Here is a 19570-nt window from a genome sequence, read left to right as displayed (position 1 = left end):
AGATTGGATTTTTCTGATAATTTTTCATATATAATTTATCTTATTTGGAGTTACAGATAATTTTCTATGATTTTTAGAAGTTTAAACAATTTTCTGGAATTCCTGGATTAATAAAAAGCTAGAAAGGCTTTATTGCGTCAGCACGACGTAAGCCTGGCGTCAGCAGGTCAACTGGGCTGCCCCTGGTCAAACCTGACCAGTGGGACCCGTAGGTCAGTGACACGGCGCTGGCTAGAGTCACAGACACGTGGGGTTGGTCAAGGGCCACGTCAGCAAGGTCAACTGACGCGTGGGGCCGCTGTGATTAGTTAAAACTAAACAAGAAATAAACTGTGGTTAATTAAGGGCACGGGGCCCAACTGTCTGTGTCGCGGTGGTTAATTAACTAGGTGATTAGGCCCTAATTAAGCAGCCACGTCATCATCACCGGATCTACGCCGGCGATGACCAAACCGACGGCGAGAGCTCGCCGGACTCGCGTTAGAGACGGCAGTTCGCCGCGCTGCTGGCACCAGGGAGGGCAACTCGCTCGTCCGCATCCAAAGGACCGGACGGGAGGCCGCGGGGTGGCCGGAAACGATGCCGGCGACGACCTCGCGCGGCGGCGCACACGCGGGCTCATCGGGGAGGAGGCTACGGAGCACGGGCGAGCAAAACGAAGGAGGGGAAACGGAGTGGAGCTCACAGCGGGGTCGTTGGCGGTCTCATTGGGCTCGGGGAGGCCTCTGCGGCGGCGAATTCGACCACGGGGATCACCGGACATAAACGGTGATGAAGACGACGGGGGTGGCGTTCTGCTGCTCCTGGAGTTGCGTGCATCAATGAGGAGAGGAAGAGCAGGACGACAGAGCTCGGGGATACGGTGGTTGGACGAGGGGGTCTCGGTAGCCACGATGGACGGCGACGGTGGTGACGGGCGTGCTCGGTGGGCGTGAGAGAGCGAGCCGGAGGAGGGGATGAGCTTGAGGGAGAGTGAGAGAGGGTCGAGGAGGCGGCGTGGTACGCGTGGAGGCGACCAGGCAGTCGAGGGGCACGCAGGCAGGGAGGAGCCGGCGTGGTTCGTCTGCGCACCGGGCACGCAGCTGCTTCTCCTCCTGCCAGGAGGATGAAGACAGTGCTGCCCCTGGTGGGCTGGGCTGGCTTCGGCTAGTAGGCTGCTACAGTGGTGGGCTGTGCAGGAAAGTTCTCTGTCCCTCTTTCTTTCTATTTTAGTTTCTGTTTTCCCATTTATTTTAACTCTGTTTTGATTTAGTCTCTGCACTAAATCATTTTATACGCTTCTGGTAAATTTTTGTAGGGACTATTTGGATTATTCCAGAGCCCCTCACATTTACCCAGAATTATTGGACATATATAAAATATATAACATATATATATATATCCAATGCAAATAATTATTGCATTAGCTTCAAATGCCCAAAATAAATATTTATGAGCTCCTAAAAATATTGGTTTGAATTTTAATTCTGGCCAATATTTCCATAGAGAAACATGAACATTTTCTTGGACCTATTTGAAGCAATTTTTATCTTGGTCTTTTTCAGAAATGATTTCTGAGGCTTTCACATGTCCCCATTTCAAATTCATTGAAATTTAAACATGATGCACACATGACTAGCTAGCCTAGAGCAAACCAGAACTAGGGATGTGACAACTTAGCAGAAACAATATAGGATAATTTCGTTGGCATTGGATCGGTAATTTGTTGGATGATATTCATCATGTGACAGTCATAACCTAGGGCGATACGACACTAGTTTCAGTTCATAAATATAATGTAGGCATGTATTTCGTAAATAGTCATACATGCTTATGGAAAGAACTTGCATGACATCTTTTGTCCTACCCTCCCGTGGCAGCAGGGTCCTATTGGAAACTAAGGGATATTAAGGCCTCCTATTGGAAACACACGGTGAATACACGAACTCCTCAAACTACAGTCATCACCGGGAGTGGTCCCGACTATTGTCACTCCGGTGTTGCCAGATCATAACACGTAGTAGGTGACTATAAGTTGCAAGATCGGATCTAGAACATGGATATAATGGTGATAACATAAACGGTTCATATCTGAAATCATGGCACCCGGGCCTAAAGTGACAAGCATTAAGCATGGCAAAGTCATATCAACATCAATCTCAAAACATAGTGGATAGTAGGGATCAAGCCCTAAGAAAACTAACTCGATTACATGATGAATCTCATCCAACTCCTCACCGACCAGCGAGCCTACGAAGCAATTACTCACTCCCGGTGGGGAGCATCATGGAATTGGCGATGGAGAAGGGTTGGTGATGACGAAGAACGAAGATCCCCCTCTCCGGAGCCCCAAACGGACTCCGGATGTGGCCTCCCGATGAAGAACAGGAGGTGACGGCGGCTCCGTCTCGTGGACCGCGATAATTCTTTCTCCCTAATTTTTTCCTGAAAAATAGGATTTTATACCGTCGGTTTCAGGGTCTGCGGGGCCACGTGGTGGAGACAACCCACCTGGGTGCGCCTGGGGGGCAGGTGCGCCCTGGTGGGTTGTGCCCTCTACGCCCGTTAGTCACACACTGCAGTAACCACCCCGCCATTCCAACTGGACGTGCAAACTTTCGTCTATTTATGTCTTTATTTCTTTCTGTCTTTCTTTTGTTTTCGTTTTTCATTTTTTTCTTTCTTCCTGGGTTCGGTGAACTTTTTTGAAATTCATGTACTTTTTCTTCAAAATCGATGAATTTTTTTTTCAAATTTGATGAACTATTTTTAAAATTCGATGAATTTTTTTAGTATTGATGAACTTTTTCAAAATCTATGAAAAACTCAATGAACCTTTTCAAATTGGTGAACTTTTTCTCAAAATTGTTGAACTTTTTTGAAAAAATTGATGAACATTTTTCACATTCGTGATCTTTTTTTCAAATCCGATCAACTAGTTCCGAAAATGATGAAGCTTTTTTCAAATTTGTGAACTTTTTTTTTAGAAAAGGAGGATGACCCCCGGCCTCTGCATCTGGGCGATGCATATGGCCACTTTATTAATTATTCTCACAAGACCTTACAAAGCCATACAACAGCAAGACTAAAGCCACCGTCTAAGCAACAACTGTTGCTACACCTATCCAATTGATGAAGGGGTGCAGATAGTCTGGGCTTAATACCAAACAGACATCGCAGCTAAACATCTAAGGGGGTGTTTGGTTCCAGGGACTTTTTTGTGTTGGGACTAAAAAAAGTCCCTAAAAATCCTTAGCAAACCAAACAAGGGGGACTTTTTTGGGACTTTTTGCTAACAGTCCTTAGAAGCACCTCCTTGAGAGTCTTTTTTGAAAAGTCCTAGGGACTAGAAAAAGTCCTAGGACTAGAGAAGCAAACACCACCTAAGACCTGAGGTCCCAACCAGGACGCCTGCCGGGTATGGGGCACCTACCAGTCCGGCGCACTGCTCAACCAGGACGCCTGCCGGGTATGAGGCCGCCGCAGCCACCTGCCACCAATCCATCTTCAGAGCTGTACTGTTGCATGTACCGTGCCAGGTCTCTCTGCCATCGACGCCACCACGACGCCCGACAGCGTCGTCCTCCTGCGCGAGTCCATCCTCCCACAGCGAACTCCGAATCTGCACTGCGCTACACCGTCATTATCCGTCGCCATCAGTGTGTAGGATGAAGCACCGCTCCACCAAAGAATCCGTCCTCTGGTCCCTCGATCACGTGTGTACCTCCAAGAATGACGCCCCCAAGGGTGGAACGACACCAGAGCGCCGCCGTCATCCGATCATCCGATCTAGGGTTTCCCCCAGAGGTAGCAGAGAGTGACCTTGAACTTCTCCACGGCAATGCCTTCAAGAAGGGAACGACGCAGATAGCGCCACCACCGCCGGCCTTAGCAGACGCCGAAGGCAAGTTTTCACCCAGATCAGTTAGAAGGGATCCAACTCTCGTGCACGGGCCGCCGTCACCACCCGCACCACCAGGCAGAACCCTGGAGCACCGGCAGATCAGCGAGCCGCCGGCACCACCGCATCCAGATCGCCGGCCACGCCGGGCCGCCGCCATCCCCCGCGCCGTCCGGGTCAGAGACGGAGCCCCCGACCGCGCACAGGGACCACCGCCGCCTGCGCACGCCGGAGCGTCGCCAAGAGCCCAGCGCCCGCCACCGCTTGCCGAGGGCCGCCGCCGCGCGCCCCGACCGGACTCCCACGCACACCAGAGGAAACCGCGAGCGTGAGCCCTGCCGTCGCCCCCAAGCCCGCGCCGCCAACCACCACCGCGATCCGCCCGCACCAGATCCAGTGAGCCGTGGGAGAAGAGATCCCGCCACCGCCGACATCGACCAGGCTTTGCCCGGCGGCGGCGAGGAGGAGAGGTCGGGGGAGGGACGAGGACGCGGCGGCCCTCGGCAGCACGGATTATCTCTGGTGAGGATGTTGGCCAGCACGGATTGAATCTGGCTTGTCTAGAATTCCCTCGCATTTTTAGCTGTACCCAGCGGATAAGCTTTTTCGCCTCATCGCGTTTACTGGGCCGGCCCGCTACCGTGGTGTGCGGGCGCCGGTAGCGCTAACCGGCGCAGAGGGCGCCGAAGAGGACGAGAGACCTCTCGGTGTATCTTGCAGAGGGCGCTTCGTTTGGATGTCTCCATTGGAGAGCTCCGTATTGAATTGGCCTGAATTCCAAATCAGTGAGGAAACTGAAATGGGACGAATACGAATTCATCTGTTTGGTTGTCCAGCGAATTGGCCCTTAAAATGCTTCTGAGATTTCAATACAGAATCTTGTTTGGATGACAAACTTTGGAATTGCATAGCTACATTACCAGGTTATACCTTGTTCTACATCACTCAAAAATGAAATCTGACTATGAATGAATGTATAGCAATAAAATAATTAAATATTCTAGAAATGCATCAGGAAACACAAATGATGATAGAATGACAACAATATTTTTTTACGATAACATAACACAAAATTCGAAACAATAACAAATAGAATGTAGTCTCAAATGTGGTCTCATACATGACATAAATCACAACAATTTAGAAGATAGGTCCAAATGCTTGACATAAACAGTGCGTGGCAGTACATACATAGTTCTAAGTTCAACATGACATAAAATAGATGGTTCAAAGTTCAACAGCACATAAAAGCATCGATCTTCAAGGCAACATTAGCAGCCATGTCTTCCTCATGGTAATGGGCAGCTCCTTCAGAGCTTGAAATAGGCGATCATTGAGTACCAACTTCCCGTAACATCGAAGCATATCTTGCTCAGCTAAATCAGGTATCAACCTAAGTGCATCAAGTATTTCAGCGGTTGTGGTAACCTTTGGTAGTGGAATGGGCTCAGTTGTCTTGAAAGCATCAACTAAGTCCTTCTTCATATCTCCAAGCATGCAAAGAATAGCATCGCCTGTTTGCTGCCTCTTTGCCGCTACTTCTGGAGAGACTTCAATTGGTTCTTCTAGGGGGCGTTTGGTTCTGGGGCTATCCCTTAGTGGGATAGGGATAGCCAGATAATTTGAGGATGCCACGTGTTTGGAAGTTAGGATGAGATGGCTGGGGATAACCTGTTTTAAGGAATATTCGCTCTGAAACCTGGCTGCCGATAGTCGCGAGAATCTGGAGGACGAGGGCAGCCACCCACGCTCGCTCCGCTTCAGTTTACCTCCCTGTCTCCCGAATCGTTTTCTTTTATTTATCTCAATTCACGAACAGATATTGACGACGGGATCGGGCTGCAGGGGCGGCGGTGCTTGGCGACCGCCGGTGGCAGGGGACGGATAACGCTGGCAGCTGGACTTGACGAGGCAGCCATGTTCCTCTGCCCTCTTCTGTGGTTCGATTTGACCCCTCTCCCATTTCTATGCAACAAGCACGGAGAAGCACCGCGCTACACCCGGCAAAAAAAAGCACTATGTTGCTGCTCTTTTGTGCAACGACCTACGTATATCTTTCTCGTTTTTCTGTAACTAGCTGGTTCGTGTATGAAGAATGTCTGCATTTAATCTACTTGCTCGTCTGTTGCCATGCTTGCTTCTTTACGCATGCAAATAATGTAGAAATAGTGTGGATATAACCTCTCTTGTTTTCTTTGCATGCTTGCTTCTTTACTCGGTACATCGAGTTGATTTCAAAAAGTTGATCTAAAATTGCATGTGTAGGGGTAATCTCACCTTCTTCTAGCAAAGAGGTCATCACAACAATCTATCCAATTCTCATTCTTCCAACCAAACAATAAAATGTGGTTATCCAACCCACTCAATCCTACGCAACCAAACAACAAAAATGGCTATCCCTAACCAGGTGGATGGGGTTATCATCAGCCAAGCCATCCTCGCCCTCGAACCAAACGCCACCCTAATGGCTCTGCAACAATCTCAGCACATGTCTTCGCACCCTCGCCATTAGCATGATCTTTTGAATATACGATACATATGGACTCCCAGTTCTTCATTACTTTGGTCTTGTAAGATTTTATCTCCTTGCTTGCCTTGTTAGCCTGCACAATAAACACAAACTTGTAAAGCTACTGCCTTGTTATTCTACATATGCAAACTACATACAGAATGTGTATTCATGATGCATGGTTGCCTCCACATATTTAGCCCAAACATCATCACTATCCATTGATAGCCTATTATTGGTCCAATCCCAGCCGAAACCACTTTGAGAAAGGATTTTGCTAACAACCTCATAGTGATGGTCCAAAGTCCTCATCCTTCCACTTATGTTATCCTTTGTGATATCCTTATTGCACTTGTCCTTCACATTCCTTATGGCATGCGTGTACACATGTGGTTTCCATCCATTTTGGGCATGGACACTCTTGTTGTGATGCTCAACTAAGACTTCAAGCAATGCATCATCCATCTCATCATCTCATGTGCAGTAATTCCTCCTCCTTGTACTTACTTCTTCGGCCATGGTTCTACAAAGAAATAAAAATTGTACATAATAGAAAAAAATACAATATTAAGTTTTAGAAACAGCATGAAACATAATGTCATTCATTAGTTGCATAAAGATGACGCATGTACAAAATACCACATGCATCATCACATTAGCCAGTAGCTAGCTATACAAAAGAAGAACACCGCAGCTAGCTATACAAAACAAGGCCACTGCAACTAGCTATTCAAAAGAAGACCACCACTGCAGCTATACAAAAGAAGACCACCACGGCAGCTAGCTATACAAAAGAAGACCATCGCCGCAGCTAGCTATACAAAAGAAGACCACTGCCACATCTACATATCATACTCTCATCCTATTCCATCTCTTGTTCTCCTTGCGCCAGAAGGTACTCAGCAAACATATCATCAGCTAGTTGTTGCCTAAAGTTGGACCATTCAGTAGTGACTTGCACACTTCTAATGAAGTCGTCATCATCTGGATCATCAGTTGGTGCATTTGCTAATTCACTATCCACTTCAGGCAATAACAAATCATCCATGACATGCTGCCTATCCCTTGCAAAGTTGTGCAACACACAACAAGCACTAATAATTCGAATCTGCAATGATATTTTAGTTCATAGTAAGCAATTGTCATCTCACATACTAATTTGATTTAACAACATATTTACTTTTTGTACTTGATCCTTTATGTCAAAGAAGGTTTGGGAACGCAAGATAGCCCATTTTTTCTTGAACAAGCCAAATGTTCGCTCCACTACATTCCTAGCACGAGAATGACGTAAGTTATATAACTCTTTAGCTGTTTGAGGCTGTTCTGCACTTGCAGCCCATTCTTTTAGATGATACCGAGTGGACCTGAATGGAGCTAGAAATCCTTCTCCATTGGTATAACCAGCATCAACTAAATAATATTTCCCTATATCAATAAGTTAGTTAGCTAACAATCAAATCAAAGAAACTACATGCCAAGAGTAAGAGTCATACCCTTAGGTATAACAAAAGCATCTTGGCGGTTTGTCCTCATTGCATCACGCAAAACTCTCGAGTCTGAAATCGAACCCTCCCAGCCAGGTAACACATAAAGAAACTTCATGTTCCAATCAACAACACGTAGCATGTTAGTGGTAATGGGTTGCTTTCTGTTCCTATACCTTCCTTGGTCAGCCACATCAACAAGCACGTCAATATGACAACCATCTAGTGCTCCAAGTGCATTACCAAACCACTTCATTTGTAATCATCGGGAGCTTGAGCGGTAGAAGGTAGCTTAATGAACTCCCCATATAGAGAGAGTAGGTCTGTTAGGACAGCAGAGAAGTGTGTACTAATGGTCCATAAAGAACGCTTGTAGGTGCCACGCAACATCCTCATCTTGATACTATGGCCAACTACAAGTAAGAACATTGCAACTTTCTCTTCCACGGTCACATATACACTATCACGGAGGCCACATCTCTCCCGTAACATGGTGCAAAGGTCATGAAAGTTTCGTTTTGTTAGACGCAATTGATCATAGCATGCCACTTCAGATCCATCATACATGGTTTTAAGAAAATATTTCCTAAGCCTATGCTTGTCCTCATCATCATTATAACTTCCCAGGTCCCTTGGTCCCCTATCCCTTTGTGTAGTAACAAATGCTAATGTAAGAGCACATGTTTCAACAAACAATTTAGTCAAAACAATTCTTTTCCTCTTCCGTCTTTTATTTTCTTCATTTATCCACTCAATCAACTCCAATTGATCCGACATTGTGCTGTACAAATTACAATTCAATTGTCTAGTCGTAAGGCAATCAAAGAGACATCACATACACAAATGCATAGAAAAAACAGAGGGGATTCAACCATATACCTTCAACAGGCCTGCAGATCGATGAACACTTCACAAATTTGTAGTGTTGAACAAAAAAAATTAGTCTTGGTGCAGCTGATTAGGGAAAAAAGATAAATAGACAGTTGAGGCTTCTGAGAGATAGACAGAGACTGCTAGTTCAGACTACATAGAACAAAAAATTGTGGGTTCAGGGGTTCAAAGAGATTTAGAACAGAGGGTAGCTATAGTGGGGGGGTGCTGCTCTCGTGGATGTACAGGCAGGTGCCCGGGACGCAGTAGACAGGGACTAGGGAGGGAGCCGCGGGCATGGGAGGAGGTGACGCGACCCGGGAGGACGAGTCGCAGCGACCCGGGACTACGGAGGGAGCCGCGAGCTAGGAACCAACCGGAGACGGGGGAGAGAGCTGCGACCCACGAGCAAGTCGACCAGAGACGGGGACGAGGCCGCGACCTAGGAGGAAGACCTAACCGGAGATGGGTACGGAGCCGCGACCTAGGAGGAGGACGGAGGAGGGTGGCGTGACCTAGGAGATGCAGCGGACGAGGATGGACCAGGGGAGACGCGGCGGTGCCGGAGGTTGCCGTAGTAGGAGGGGGCCGGGGAGGGAACGGACCTGAGCGCCGCCGCCAGCCCGGTCGACGCCGTCACCCTCTCGTTCCTCTCTCCTTATCTGTTCGGCAGGGGGGAGGCTGAACCGGTACGTTTTTGCGGGATTGAGCCATTTCAGAGCAATTCACAGCGGGAGGCCTCCCTGTTGTGGGCGGGTACTTTGGGTGGAAGCGATTTTGCCCTGAATTTGGTTTCATTACGGAGTGCCAATTCGGTGTCCAACCAAACATGTGAATTGAAAGTTTACCAATACGAGTTCAGATTCCAGCCTTCCAACACTAGTAGAAAAAGGGCATTTTTCCCGGTTCATAAGGCTCATTTGTCTTGGTTCGGGAACCGGTACCAAAGGGTCGGTACTAAAGCCCTACCCCTTTAGTCCCGGTTCTTATACCAACCGGGACAGATGGGGCTCCATGTGGCCGCTGCGGCTTGCCCTGGTAGGGGGGCCTTTTGTCCCGGTTGGTAGCACCAACCGGGACCAATAAGCTATCACGCGTCAGCAGTTCAGGGGCTAGGGTTTTTGTTTTTTTTTCTGAAGGGGGGGGGGGGGGGGGGGTTGGGGGTTTTGGGGTTTTTTGTAGGGTTAATTTAGGTGTTTCATATATTGTGTTAGCTAGCTAATAGAGAGAAGTGTCCTCTCTTAACTCCGTGCTTGGTCGACGCTACATACTATGCGTATAGAGAGGAGTCGACACGCTAGCTAGTAAGCAAATGAAGGAAACCATACAGAAGATCGTCATGAACATATACAGAGAGAAGTGATCGACCTCTCCTTCTCCGAGAGATTGGTCGAACAACAAGTTTTCGTATATCTATCCGATGCTACTGGCTACATATATACAATATAAGATCTCTTACAATCCCCTAGCATATGAACTCAAGTTCCACATGGTATTATACGGCTTTACTGATGATGTGGTCAAGAAAGAATCCCACCAATTCCTCTTGAATTGCTTTTATGCGATCTTGTGGTAGGAGTTCTTCCCGCATCTGCCACGTCTAATTTGAAGAAGGGGGTCAATACATATATATGAATGAAACTCAACACAAATGATGGTAATAAAATGAAATTGTGAATATTATTGCTTACGCACATCATATTGTCTTTTAGAGTAGCCCCGCTTATTCTTGGCCGTCACATTGTAGATGAACTCGCAAACGTAGTATCCACAGTAATTATTCCCGGATTCCTGCCACAAGCACTTTACGAGAAATAGAGGTCAATCAAACTGATAATGAGGCATTATAAATGGCATTGATGAAAGTAGCTATAATCAACGGGAGATGCGCGGAACTAGCTAGCTAGTAGTACTTACTTTCGGGTATGTCCATCGCAGCTCCCTCGGCAGTCCCGGAGCTTGTGCGGTGAATACTTTCCAAACCCTGCGAGACAAAGAAAACAATTACTTGATATCAGGAAATGAACAAAGTTGCCGATATGGTGTGATAATGATCGATTGAACTTCCTTCTCGAGCATTTTAGTCATGTCCGCATAGTCCTCGGGATCTTTCCGTCTCGAGTCTAAGACGGTTACTAGTCCCTGCTCAAGCTTAATCTCTAGGAGAATATAGTGGAAGTTGCGCACGTATGCATAACTCATCAATTACATCACTATAACCTTGAGTAATAAGGGAAACCGAATATGCACAAGACAGTAACACTCACTTGAAGTTGTAAGGAAAGAGTATTTTATCTTTGTTTTGATTTATTACCAACGATCGTAGCAAGTTGGCCTCGACTTCTTTGGCATGAAATTTAATCGTAAATTCGTCTATGAGATTTGTGTTAATGAACCCAATATCATAGATTTCTACTTTTCTACATTCGACGATCTTCAATCTGCATAATATAGTGAGGATAATTATATATACATGCAATGAGCTGAGCTATATATAGAGACTTAGTGACAGAAGTAGTACTTACAGACAGTAGCAAGTGACCGTTAATTTATCGAGGGCCTTTTGATTGAAAAACTGGAAGAACTCCTCAAATGGAACAGACGACGTATCAATTCCAACGAGGTCGTGCTCCTCTTTAACTCTCAGCGTCAAAGTATCCCTCCCAGACTCTCTGCAAGTCTCCATGTACCAATCATGGAATCTTCGCATCATCGTTGTTAGAGTACTTCTATCTTTGACGAGAGGCTTCCCGTACTGGTATTTGTGTTCGTCCACCTCCAAGAAATCATAATGTGCATCGTCGGGCAGGTAATCTCTAAGATTGGTACCGGGAAAACCCCCCGGATGAGTAGCGACGATATCGCTAGACACCTTGAGCGGGGGGCACGATTGGTTCGCTTGTTCGCCGAGCTGGGCAATTTTTTCCCAGCTCATTGTTCTGCTAACCTTCGATCACTGCAAGTACTTCCCGACCGCTCTGCTTCCTGATATGTCCTTTCAATAATGCGCTCATAGTTGTTTTTCGGCGGAGACGATGGTGGTTTCTTCACGGCATCGATAGTGCGTTTTGCTTTCACCGGATCTATCTTCTCCTCCGGAGGTGGATGTTTCTTTGCTTTCACCGCTTCAAAGAAGTCCATCACTTCGGCTTGACAGATCTCCGCGGTTTCCTCCACGGTCCTCTCGTATGGTAACTTCTCTAGAGGCTTGAGAGATGGACCGAATCTGTATTGCCTCCCGCCTCTGGCTGTACTGCTAGATGCCGGAGCAGACGAAGTGGCTGCGGTTGTCTTCTTTCCTTGCTTACGAGGCGGAGGAGAAGGACTACGACGCGCCGGAGCAGCCGGAGCGGCGGTGGGTCTCTTCCGCCCTTGCTGACGAGGCGGAGAAGGAGGAGGCTGGTTGCTCGGACGCGCCGGCGCAGGCGGAGAAGGAGGCGGAGTGCCGCCACGCGCCGGAGAAGGAGGCGGAGTGCCCTGATCACTCGCCGGAGGAGGAGGCAGAGGAGGAGGCAGAGTGCCCTGACTCGCCGGAGGAGGAGGAGGCAGAGGCGTCCAGTTCGGAAGGTTGTTGAGCTCCTTCCGCCATAGGCATGGAGTCTTCAAAGCAGAACCCAGCCGAGTCTCCCCTTCACCGGTAGGGTGGTGAAGCTCGAGCTCCTCAAATCCCTCCGTTATTTCGTCCACCGTCACCCTAGCTTATCCTTCTGGAATTGGATGGAAGTGAAAAGTTGTGTCGGGTTCAAGAGGTCGAACAGAGCCGATAGCCACCTTGACTTTGAAGTTCTGCCATTGCGTCATAAGGTGGCAATGTTGAGACTCCGTGATAGTATCCACGGGGTAGCTAGCAGGAGCCGTGAAGACAGGCTCCAGCTGAAGTAGCTCGGTGGAAGCCACGCTGCTTCTCCGCTGAGATGGCGGGGTAGCTTCGGCAGGTCGCTTGTGAACTGCTTCTCGTTCCTCTAGCGCTTGTACCCTTGCGTGCAGCTTCTGCAGTTGGGTATGCTCCACTTTCCTCCTCGTCTCTTGGCATTTGTAACCGCCCGCGTCCGGAAACCCAGCCTTCCACGGAACGGAGCCTGGCGTGCCTCGTGTCCGTCCAGGGTGCTCGGGATTCCCGTGGGCCATTCTGAGCTCGTCGTTCTCTCTGTCTGGAACGAACGTCCCTTCCTGCGCTGCGGCGATATAGTCCTGAAGCTTCATGATGGGTATTCGCAGTTGCTCGTTCGTCCAATCGCACTTCCCTAATACAGGGTCCAAGGTTCCGCCAACCCCTAAGAACCAAGTCCTTGAACGGTCTGGCCAGTTCAATGTCTCTAGTTCGACCCCTTTATCAAGTAGGTCATTCTCAGCCTTGGCCCACAACGGCCGGGCTTTGAAGTAGCCACCTGACCCCGTGCGATGGTGATGCTCCTTCTTCGCAGCATTTATCTTGTTTGTCGCTGACATCTTCTTACTCTTGTCCGATGTCTTGTGGGCCACAAATGCGTCCCAGTGATCTCTGATCTTCTCATACCGACCGGTGAATTCTGGTGTCTTTTCTTCGTCGACAAACTTTGTTTTCAGCTCATTCTTCCACCTCCTGAATAAATCTGCCATCTTCTTAAGAGCACGGGACTTGATCAATGGCTCTTTAACTGGCTTCTCCGGATCCTCCTCTGGCGGTAGGGTGAAATTTGCCTTCAGCGCGGTCCAAAGATCGTCTTTCTGCCTATCGTTGACATAAGACACCTCAGGGTCTTCCTTCTTAGGCTTATAACATTGGTGGATGCTGATCGGGATCATGTCCCTAACAAGAACCCCGCACTGAGCAGAAAATGCTTCCTTGGTCCGGATGGGTTCAATCGGTTGGCCATCGCGCGCGATTGCTGTGATCGTGAACCTTTCATTTGAGCGCAACTTTTTCTTCGGGCCTCATTTCTTTACCGAAGTTGTGCTCGATCCGGAGGGCTAGAAAAAAGAAGAAAGACGAGAGTTAATATGTGTACATACCAAAACAATGAATGCATCAATTAGCTAGTCAGCACAGGCTTAATTAATATATATACCTGGACGGACTCTGTTCGGTCACCGGAGCCGTCATCACGGTCTCCTTCTTGCACTGGCATTCGGTCACCGGAGCCATCATAATCATGTCCTTCCTCCTCCATTGTTCGATAACCGTAGCCTGCTTCACCCTCTCCTTCCAGACCATCGGTTTCATTGAGATACAACATGACATCACCTCCGGCTGCGATTATGTCCCCCAACACCTGTTCTGCTTCCTCGTCTCAGCTGTGCTCCATAGTTTCTGCAAATATTACAACATGGCAATTATTATTATATAAACATGACAGATGGATATATTAGTGGCAAACGTAGATCTAGCTAGCTAATCACAACAAGGAATCATATTAGTGGCCTCGACGCTTCTCTAGGGTTTGGGGTGGCCTCGGCAACGCTTCAAGGGTTCGGGGTGGCCTCGACGACAACGCTCTTTTAACTTGGTAAATTTGGGTGGCCTCGGCAGCACTTCTAGGGTTTGGATCAACTTGTGCGCATTGCCAGACCCTCGACCCTCGACCACTCGGCGATCCACGACCCTCTACGTACCCTATTTCCCGACCCTCGACCCCCTCATGTCACGTTTGTCTAGTGTCAAAGGATTCAACAAAACCATGTCTTCATCATTAGGCGAAATTAACAGGCGCACGATGGTACAAAGCTCTCTAAAGTTATTTTGGAACGGAGTCCCAGATAGGATAATTCGCTTTTTGGTACAAACTTCACCAAGAGCCTTTCGAATATAGATATTTGGAAGGCCTTTGCTGAAATTCGTACAAAAAGATGAATTATCCTATCCGGGACTCCCTTCCAAAATAACTTTGGAAAACTTCGTACCATCATGCCCAGTTACTTCTGGATAATGATGAAGCCATGGATTTCTTCAATACTTTGACACTAGCTGGGCAACCTCTCGACCCCTCGGCGATCCTCGACCCTCGACCGCTCGGACGATCCACGACCCTCTAACCTATTTCCCGACCCTCGACCCCCTCATGTCACGTGTTGGAAATATGCCCTAGAGGCAATAATAAATTGGTTATTATTATATTTCCTTGTTCATGATAATCGTTTATTATCCATGCTAAAATTGTATTGATAGGAAACTCAGATACATGTGTGGATACATAGACAACACCATGTCCCTAGTAAGCCTCTAGTTGACTAGCTCGTTGATCAATAGATGGTTACGGTTTCCTGACCATGGACATTGGATGTCGTTGATAACGGGATCACATCATTAGGAGAATGATGTGATGGACAAGACCCAATCCTAAGCCTAGCACAAGATCATGTAGTTCGTTTGCTGAGAGCTTTTCTAAATGTCAAGTATCATTTCCTTAGACCATGAGATTGTGCAACTCCCGGATACTGTAGGAATGCTTTGGGTGTACCAAACGTCACAACGTAACTGGGTGGCTATAAAAGGTGCACTACATGTATCTCCGAAAGTGTCTGTTGGGTTGGCACGAATCGAGACTGCGATTTGTCACTCCGTGTAAACGGAGAGGTATCTCTGGGCCCACTCGGTAGGACATCATCATTATGTGCACAATGTGACCAAGGAGTTGATCACGGGATGATGTGTTACGGAACGAGTAAAGAGACTTGCCGGTAACGAGATTTAACAAGGTATCGGGATACCGACGATCGAATCTCGGGCAAGTACCATACCAGTAGACAAAGGGAATTGTATACGGGATTGATTGAATCCCCAACATCGTGGTTCATCCGATGAGATCATCGTGGAACATGTGGGAGCCAACATGGGTATCCAGATCCCGCTGTTGGTTATTGGCCGGAGAACGTCTCGGTCATGTCTGCATGGTTCCCGAACCCGTAGGGTCTACACACTTAAGGTTCGATGATGCTAGGGTTATAGGGAATAGATATACGTGGTTACCGAATGTTGTTCGGAGTCCCGGATGAGATCCCGGACGTCACGAGGAGTTCCGGAATGGTCCGGAGGTAAAGATTTATATATGGGAAGTCCCGTTTTGGCTACCGGAAGAGTTTCGGGCGTCACCGGTATTGTACCGGGACCACCGGAGGGTTCCGGGGGTCCACCGGGAGGGGCCACCAGCCCCGGAGGGCCCTATGGGCTGTATGTGGAGAGGGACCAGCCCCTTAGTGGGCTGGGCGCCTTCCCTCCGAGGGCCCATGAGCCTGGGGGTTTGGGGGAACCCTAAGGGGAGGCACCCCCCTTGCCTTGGGGGACAAGGCAACCCCCCTGGCCGCCGCCCCTCCTCAGATTGGATCTGAGGGGGCCGGCCCCCCTCTCCCTTGCCCCTATATATATGTGGGGGGTGAGAGGGAAGCCGCAACCCAAGTTCTAGGGCAGCCCTTCCGCTCTTCCATGTCCTCCTCCTCTCCCGCAGTGCTTGGCGAAGCCCTGCAGGATTGCCACGCTCCTCCACCACCACCACACCATCGTGCTGCTGCTGGACGGAGTCTTCCCCAACCTCTCCCTCTCTCCTTGCTGGATCAAGGCGTGGGAGACGTCACCGGGCTGCACGTGTGTTGAACGCGGAGGCGCCGTGGTTCGGCGCTTAGATCGGAATCAACCGCGATCTGAATCGCTACGAGTACGACTCCTTCATCCGCGTTCTTGCAACGCTTCCGCTTAGCGATCTACAATGGTATGTAGATGCACTCCCCTTCCCCTCGTTGCTAGATTACTCCATAGATTGATCTTGGTGATGCGTAGAAAATTTTGAATTTCTGCTACATTCCCCAACAGTGGTATCAGAGCCAGGTTTATGCGTAGTTTCTATGCACGAGTAGAACACAAAGTAGTTGTGGGCGTCGATTTTGTCAATTTACTTGCCGTTGCTAGTCTTATCTTGATTCGGCGGCATCGTGGGATGAAGCGGCCCGGACCGACCTTACACGTACTCTTACGTGAGACTGGTTCCACCGACTGACATGCACTAGTTGCATAAGGTGGCTAGCGGGTGTCTGTCTCTCCCACTTTAGTCGGATCGGATTCGATGAAAAGGGTCCTTATGAAGGGTAAATAGAAATTGGCATATCACGTTGTGGCTTTTGCGTAGGTAAGAAACGTTCTTGCTAGAATCCCATAGCAGCCACGTAAAACATGCAACAACAATTAGAGGACGTCTAACTTGTTTTTGCAGGGTATGCTATGTGATGTGATATGGCCAAAAGGATGTGATGAATGATATATGTGATGTATGAGATTGATCATGTTCTTGTAATAGGAATCACGACTTGCATGTCGATGAGTATGACAACCGGCAGGAGCCATAGGAGTTGTCTTAATTTATTGTATGACCTGTGTGTCAATGAAAATGCCATGTAATTACTTTACTTTATTGCTAACCGTTAGCCATAGTAGTAGAAGTAATAGTTGGCGAGACAACTTCATGAAGACACGATGATGGAGATCATGATGATGGAGATCATGGTGTCATGCCGGTGACAAAGGTGATCATGCCGCGCCTCGAAGATGGAGATCAAAAGGCGCAAGATGATATTGGCCATATCACGTCACTTTATGATTTGCATGTGATGTTTATCATGTTTACATCTTATTTGCTTAGAACGACGGTGGCATAAATAAGATGATCCCTCACTAAAATTTCAAGAGACGTGTTCCCCCTAACTGTGCACCGTTGCGAAGGTTCATTGTTTTGAAGCACCACGTGATGATCGGGTGTGATAGATTCTAACGTTCGAATACAACGGGTGTTGACGAGCCTAGCATGTACAGACATGGCCTCGGAACACATGCGAAACACTTAGGTTGACTTGACGAGCCTAGCATGTACAGACATGGCCTCGGAACACAAGAGACCGAAAGGTCGAACATGAGTCGTATAGTAGATACGATCAACGTGGAGATGTTCACCGATGATGACTAGTCCGTCTCACGTGATGATCGGACACGGCCTAGTTTGACTCGGATCATGTATCACTTAGATGACTAGAGGGATGTCTATCTGAGTGGGAGTTCATTAATCAGATGAACTTAATTATCATGAACATAGTCAAAAGGTCTTTGCAAATTATGTCATAGCTTATGCTTTAGTTCTACTATTTAAGATATGTCCCTAGAGAAAATTTAGTTGAAAGTTAATAGTAGCAATTATGCGGACTGGGTCCGTAAACTGAGGATTGTCCTCATTGCTGCACAGAAGGCTTATTTCCTTAATGCACCGCTCGGTGTGCTGAACCTCAGCGTCGTCTGTAGATGTTGCGAAACATCTGGCATACACGTTTTGATGACTACGTGATAGTTCAGTGCGTAATGCGAACGGTTTAGAATTGTGGCACCAAAGACGTTTTTGAAACGTCACAGAACATATGAGATGTTCCGAAGACTGAAATTGGGATTTCAGACTAGTGCTCACGTCAAGAGGTATGAGACCCATGACAAGTTTCTTAAGCCTGCAAACTAAGGGAGAAAAGCTCAATCGTTGAGCGTGTGCTCAGATTGTCTGAGTACCACAATCGCTTGAATCGAGTGGGAGTTAATCTTCCAGATGAGATAGTGATGGTTCTCCATAGTCACTGCCACCAAGCTATTAGAGCTTCGTGATGAACTATAACATATCAGGGATAGACATGATGATCCTTGAGCAACTCGCGATGTTTGACACCGCGAAAGTAGAAATCAAGAAGGAGCATCAATTGTTGATGGTTAGTAAAACCACTAGTTTCTAGAAGGGCAAGGGCAAAAGGGATACTTCATGAAACCGCAAATCATTTGCTGCTCTAGTGAAGAATCCCAAGGTTGAACCCAAACCCGAGACTAAGTGCTTCTGTAATGAGTTGAACGGTCACTGAAGCAGAACTACCCTAGATACTTGGTAGATGAGAAGGCAGGCAAGGTCGACAGAAGTATATTGGATATACATTATATGAATGTGTACTTTACTAGTACTCCTAGCAGCACCAGGGTATTAGATACCGGTTCGGTTGCTAAGTGTTAGTAACTCGAAATAAAAGCTGCAGAATAAACGGAGACTAGCTAAAGGTGAGATGACGATATGTGTTGGAAGTGTTTCCAAGGTTGATGTGATCAAGCATCGCATGCTCCCTCTACCATTGAGATAGGTGTTAAACCTAAATAATTGTTATTTGGTGTTTGCGTTGAGCATAAACATGATTGGATTATGTTTATCGCAATACGATTATTCATTTAAGGAGAATAATGGTTACTCTGTTTATTTGAATAATACCTTCAATGGTCTTGCACCTAAAATGAATCTCGATCGCAGTGATACACATGTTCGTGCCAAAAGATATAAAATAGTAATGATAGTATCACATATTTGTGGCACTGCCATTTGAGTCATATTGGTATAGAACGCATGAAGAAGCTCCATGTAGATGGATCTTTGGACTCACTCGTTTTTTGAAAAGATTGAGACATGCGAACCATGTCTATTGGTATATATGCATGAAGAAACTCCATGCAGATGGCTCGTTTGGACTCACTTGATTTTGAATCACTTGAGACATGCAAATCATACCACATGGGCAAGATGACTGAAAGGCCTCGTTTTCAGTAAGATGGAACAAGAGAGCAACTTGTTGGAAGTAATACATTTGATGTGTGCAGTCCAATGAGTGCTGAGGCACGCAGTGGATATCGATATGTTCTCACTTCACAGATGATTTGAGTAGATGCTGAGAATATTTACTTGATGAAACACAAGTCTGAATTATTGAAAGGTTCAAGTAATTTCAGAGTGAAGTTGAAGATCGTCGTGACAAGAGGATAAAATGTCTATGATATGATCATAGAGATATCTG

At 47.3% G+C, this 19570-nt stretch overlaps 1 long non-coding RNA gene across 1 annotated transcript; it reads right to left on the bottom strand.

Moving 5' to 3' along the window:
• Nucleotides 1-6142: 6142 nt before the first annotated feature.
• Nucleotides 6143-9440, bottom strand: LOC109739380 (uncharacterized). The gene is made up of 3 exons (XR_002227028.3): nt 8756-9440; nt 6675-6912; nt 6143-6483 (listed from the first exon to the last, which is right to left on the bottom strand). It is a non-coding gene; the product is annotated as an uncharacterized lncRNA (long non-coding RNA).
• Between the last annotated feature and the right edge of the window lie 10130 nt (nt 9441-19570).

Source organism: Aegilops tauschii, chromosome 3 (assembly GCF_002575655.3).
Source record: "Aegilops tauschii subsp. strangulata cultivar AL8/78 chromosome 3, Aet v6.0, whole genome shotgun sequence".
Lineage (NCBI taxonomy): Eukaryota > Viridiplantae > Streptophyta > Magnoliopsida > Poales > Poaceae > Aegilops > Aegilops tauschii.
The sequence above is the reverse complement of the archived record's forward strand: the minus strand, read 5'-3'. Positions and strand labels throughout refer to the sequence as shown.